The following is a 6015-nucleotide window of genomic DNA, read 5'->3' as shown; positions in this document are numbered from 1 at the left end:
CAAGCTGCGACATCGTGTCCCTCTGCAACGCAATGATCCAGCAGAGTGTCTGTATCTCATCGGGCTGCCGGTATCCGATCGGCTCCAGGACCTATGCGTTCGCCGCCATCGCTCACGCCGGAGAATTACTATCACAGTTTCTAGCCCATGAAGCAATTGGGCGCGGCGACAGAACGCTCGCAACGCTCGCAACGCACGCTGATTGGATAGCTCTGGCTGAAAATCGACGACCAGGCGGCTAGCGGGGAGGCTTGAGGCCGATTTAAGCCCGAGCCGCCCGGCCCCGAAAAATTGCACACGTTGAACACCTGTGCACAAATTTCGGTTTACACTGTGTACGCAGAGTAAACAGTACGCAGTGTAAACCGCAATTTGTGCACAAGTGTTCGACATGTGCAAGTTTTTCGCACCACCGCACGTGTGCGGTGCGGCTTGCGGTGCTGGGTGGCCTCGAGCGTAAATCGGCCTTTCTCGCTTTCTGGCTCTAAGACAATCTGAAGTAGACAACGCGGCGTCACATCAGGACGCAGAGCCAGTGAAGGCGCAGCTCAGCAGCGATCAGTCGGCAAACCGATTGAGGAGAAAATGCGTTGACAGGGTGGAGGGCAATTTGTAATCGCCCGCAGCTCCGATAATAAGAGACGCTTCACTTTAACGTTACCCTGCACGCTTTAAAAAGTTGTCCAACCGTTTCAGACACTTGAAGCGTTTTAGCAGCTGGAAAATATTTCGCAGACAGAATAAGAAAAGCTTCACGGATTGCTACCACACCTATTTTCACACAACAGAAATCAAGAATGCGTCAGCGAAGGCCACTCAATGAACATGAAATTTGTATTTTCACTTGTACTGAACAAGAATGAAAGAATTTAAGACGTTAGCATAAGCGTGCAGATGGATCATTTATCAATGCAATTTACTCCGTAGAAAGTGTAACCAGCTCGAAAAGTCTGCAGACTTTTCAGCTAAACTGAAATGACTGTGGCACCCCTGCAACCCGCCAGGGCAAGCTTGTTGAGCGGCATCGATGACATCGCCTCGGCACTGCAAATTCGCCTACTTCGCATACAGAACGTGGTGAAAGCGAAAGAGAGTGCCGCTGTGATATAGGATTGTTTAGAAATGTAATGTACGATTTACATTAGCCTGATAGTGAGACGTATGCAAAAAGAAGCTATGGCATTACTATTCACAACCCTGTTAAGTATATATAGCAGAGCCACGGGCGAAGTGTTGCAACCAGGAGAACGACACATCGCATGCCGGGCACTTTGGCTCTTAGGCGCGCAACGGCCTCCTTGCAAAAGTTGTAACGAGAAAAGTGATGACCATGGCCTCTGAGACCAGACCCGATTGCGGAGGCCATGGGTATGTTACGGAGCGCAATCAACAAGCTAGCAGGCTTGGCAAATCCTTACAAAAAGAAGTGTTGTTGGAATTCTATCGATTCGCTAATAACATTTTTTTGGCATCAACAACGAACAAAGTGCGGAAATTCTATCGGTATTTCATTGTTGATTTGTTAACTAGTGATGGAAAAACGACCACAGTGAATCCACTGAAGTTCTATTAGAGTACAATTGTGTTGTTTTTCCAGTGGGTCGTTATTTTTGTGTAGCCATAGGATTTAGTGTGTGGTCAACCTCCGTTGTATATTCATTGCATTGGGATATATCCCACTGAGCCCTACTGTACCAAGATTATGTTCACTGAGGGTGAATGTTAACTGCAGCTAACAGGGAAACAAAATAGGCACATGAAAAGGCATTCTTATCTGAGAGAACAAGCTGCTGTTTATATAATCAACGCTTGCACTTGTTAACCTAATGCTGGTATATCCTGAAAAACGAAATATGCTATAGAGCAATAACGTGTACCATCAACATGTTACATTAACCAAATATTTGGGAGTGGTTTTGGTCCACGATATGTCTTGGTCTTCACACGTTGAACTATAACATGCAAAAAAGAAGCTCTTCGAGGCCTCGCTAATTTGCAGCGCACGCTCCGATTCGCACCAAAACACACTAGACTGTTAACCTATATAGCCCTAATACGTCCAATATTGAAATACCCCTATATCACATGGAATCCCCATCATAAAAAAGATGTCAAGTTGTTATAATTAGTACAGAAGGTGCTGCTGCGATAGTATACGGAGCACGTGCATGCCGGTCCTTCCACAACACGGTTGTTCTCGTTGTTTCAAAACAAGTCCAAGAGCGCCGTCTTCTTCCCAACAGTCCTCATCGCCTTCTTTATCGGCCTGTCACAAAATAAAACATACCACCAATTAGGTACCCATCATTAGATAGACTTCTAACGTTATTACAGTCGCCAATCACCTCGACGCGATGGATACGCCACGAATTTTAATGTGTTAGTATTTTTAAGGTACCGGGAGCCATCTATCTGCTATATATGTTTCTTTGTATATAAACGTTTTCCCGTTTACCTTGGTCACTGGATAGCCCATGGTGGAATGGGTAGAGCATCAGGCTGCGGTGATATATGGAACAGGTTTCGAAACCAACCGTCGGACCAGCTTCGGTGACTGAATGTGCGGCAACGTTTACCTATGTGTCACTCTTCAGCGAACCTCTTTTACGCCGACATAGGTTATGGTAGATGCGGAACTGCTTATGTACCACTGTCAACCAAAACTATTTGGCGCTGGCTTTGGAGCAGTTGCTATGTGCCACTTGGTGCGTGCCACTCGACTGATGCCGGTCATCAACGAACCTCTCTGATGCCAACTATTTCACTGGTTACGAGCCAGTAGGTGTGGGCTACTCTTCAACGAACGACATTGATACCAAATTGGGTAGCTGGGTACGTGTCATGCGAATGTGCCGCTCCCCAATGACAAAAAAGATCCGTTCAATTTATCCCGTGCCGAGCAAAATTGAACCCACGTCACATGGGTTCCTCAAGGGCAGCAACCCGACACTTTGTCACACTTGTAGTGGGTATGTCATTATCATCATCATCATAAGCCTGGTTACGCCCACTGCAGGGCAAAGCCCTCTCCCATACTTCTCCAACTACCCCGGTCATGTACTAATTGTGGCCATGCCGTCCCTGCAAACTTCTTAATCTCATCCGCCCACCTAACTTTCTGCCGCCCACTGCTACGCTTCCCTTCCCTTGGAATCCAGTCCGTAACCCTTAATTACCATCGGTTATCTGCCCTCCAGTGGGTATGTGCCGCTTTCTAATGAACGACTATCGCGCCAACACTCTAGCGAGCAACGCCACGAATGCACTGGGTACGTGGCGCTCTTCAATAAACCTCTCGCCAACTTGGGTCACTGGGTCCTATCACGATGGTCCTATAATCCCCATTTTACCTTAGTCAGCTTTCATCACTGCGGCGCGATTCAGAAAATATACTACTCGAAATAGGTTCGCGCGGTCGTCATAGGCAACATCTGATTTCCCTCATCTCAGTTTTACTTGGAACAACAAATGGGACGAGGAGCAGAAGGAGCTTCGATTTAATAAAACAGACAAACCTAATGTCTACGACTTGTTACCTTCGGGTCCAAAGCAAGAGTGACATAGTACACCGAATCTCATCTTCCCGTTGTTTCCCCACATTTTACGACTACCAGGCGTTGCTTCGCCTAAAAAATTGCTCTCCAACCCACGCTGTGAAGGTGGTTGGACAGCGAAGCTGTAAACGACAACTGGAACATTACCTGTTGCGACGTAGGTTGAAATTTTTGACGTGGCGGCATTCACATGCACTTTGCCTAATTATTAGCATAGGACAGTTTTGACGGCCTGCAACTTGGCTTGGTCTTTACCATGGTCCACAAAGAGTGGACCATGCAGAGAGAAGAGAAATTCGCCGCACCCAGTATTCACACTGCTCTTGAGGAGTCCTGACTATACGTGTCCTTCCCATAGCACTGTCACAACGCTAATCAATTGGTAGGTGGGTTCTTTAACGTATAGAACGGTAGAAGGTACATCACTCTGGCAGCTAGAGCAAGAGTAATGTTTACCGGGAAACGTATGCAGGAAGCGCTGGGTGCTTCGCATTGCAGGCAGGTGCAGGAGTGTCTTATCAGAAAATATGTGGCTCGGATGCTTGTTTTTATCTTCTTCTTCATTGAACAAATGCTGTTCTGTATGTTGTGTGCACGATTCCAAAGAGCGTTTGCTCTTTGCTTGAGGTTTGCTTGAGAGTTGTTCGCTTCGCGTTGCTGAGTGCTTGTAGCCTCTGATTTACGGGGGATGAGTCAGTGCATTAGGGGGTATGAGCTATATATGATGATAGTTTTCTGTCGACGTTACTCTGCGAAGAAATCCCGGGATCCTAGCCAAAGACAACTTCTCCGTAAAAAACTACACGCTTTCAGAAGTACCTTTCTACATTTCGCTGAGTGTGGTCGCGTGTCGGGTGTATTGTCCTTCGCGGCCGAAACAGCAAGACTGAGAAAAAGACGACGCAGGTTCACGCGAATAGCGAATCATTAGCAGCGATAGCAAAGTATACTATTTCACAAAGTAAAGGTGAGTCGTTGTATCGGCCGCATAAATGGCCGGAACCATTGACTTACCAAATACACGTGGTGCTGCGAGTCCGAAGTCACGTGTAGCGAGTTTGTTCGAGGAACGCGAGCGATCGCGGTCACAAAATTGTCGCAGGGAGGAGTGGCGACAGCGGGCGTTCTTGTCCCGTGCACTGGTCGCCTTCACTACAGTTAATTATTTTTTTTTTTAATTTCCGGGTTTTACGTGCCAAAACCACTTTCTGATTATGAGGCACGCCGTAGTGGAGGACTCCGGAAATTTCGACCACCTGGAGTTCTTTAATGTGCACCTAAATCTAAGTACATGGGTGTTTTCGCATTTCGCCCCCATCGAAATGCGACCGCCGTCGCCGGGATTCGGTCCCGCGACCTCGTGCTCAGCAGCCTAACACCATAGCCACTGAGCAACCTCGGCGGGTTCCACTGCAGTGAGTGCGCCGCTCTTGAAAGGCTTCGAATATCACATGACTGCCAACATTGAGCGTCGCGCTTGTGGTGAACGTTCCGCGCTACCGCTCCCTCAACATGTCAACTTCGCTGCGTCTCCGTAACTCGTCAGATAGCGTGACGTGCAACCGTAGGCGAATCCAGAGACAGCGCGCCACGAGAGACCAGCATGCTCGGCTAGGCTGGCACGATGTGCTCCTGCTCGCCCTTGCACCCCTTGGCAGTCGCAACCCATCACGTGAGTGCCAACCACAAGGTTCACATGCCGCTTGGCAACCTGGCACTCACGGCGACGGCGCGAACCCACCTCGACCGTGTATAATTGGTACTGCAATAAAACGCAAGAAAATCCGTGTATTCGACCGCCTACATTTAGGGAGAAAAAATGATAGGCGACCGTAATGTTTGACTCATACTGGCACTACCACCTCAGCGTTGGCGTTCTTTAGGTTAAGCGAGCGAAAATCTTTCCCCTGGCACAATAGGTGGGCGAGGAGCGAAGAAGGGCGAGGAGGAAGCGCAGAGCAAGCCATCTGGCAGGGCGTAGCCCCCTAGATAGCGGCGCACAAAGCGCACCTTACGCCCCCTGTCAGGTGCCGACGTCAGAGCATGTAACGAGCACGCGTGCGCAGCTGTTGCGAGCAGGCGAGCGAGCGAGCGAACAGGTGAGCGCCGGGAGAAAAAAAAATTAAATTATGGAGTTTTACGTGCCAAAACCACTTTCTGATTATGAGGCACGCCGTAGTGGAGGACTCCGGAAATTTCGACCGCCTGGGGTTCTTTAACGTGCACCTAAATCTAAGTACACGGGTGTTTTCGCATTTCGCTCCCATCGAAATGCGGCCGCCGTGGCCGGGATTCGATCCCGCGACCTCGTGCTCAGCAGCCTAACACCATAGCCACTAAACAACCACGGCGGGTCAGCGTCGGGAGAGGAGATGCCAGAGAGGAGGGAGTGACGTTACAGCCGCTCTGCTAGGCGGATGTTCAGTCTATGCCAAGCATGTGTTTTTCATTAATTAGCCGG

The sequence above is a fragment of the Dermacentor albipictus genome, chromosome 7 (assembly GCF_038994185.2).
Source record: "Dermacentor albipictus isolate Rhodes 1998 colony chromosome 7, USDA_Dalb.pri_finalv2, whole genome shotgun sequence".
Lineage (NCBI taxonomy): Eukaryota > Metazoa > Arthropoda > Arachnida > Ixodida > Ixodidae > Dermacentor > Dermacentor albipictus.
This window is presented reverse-complemented; position numbering follows the sequence as displayed.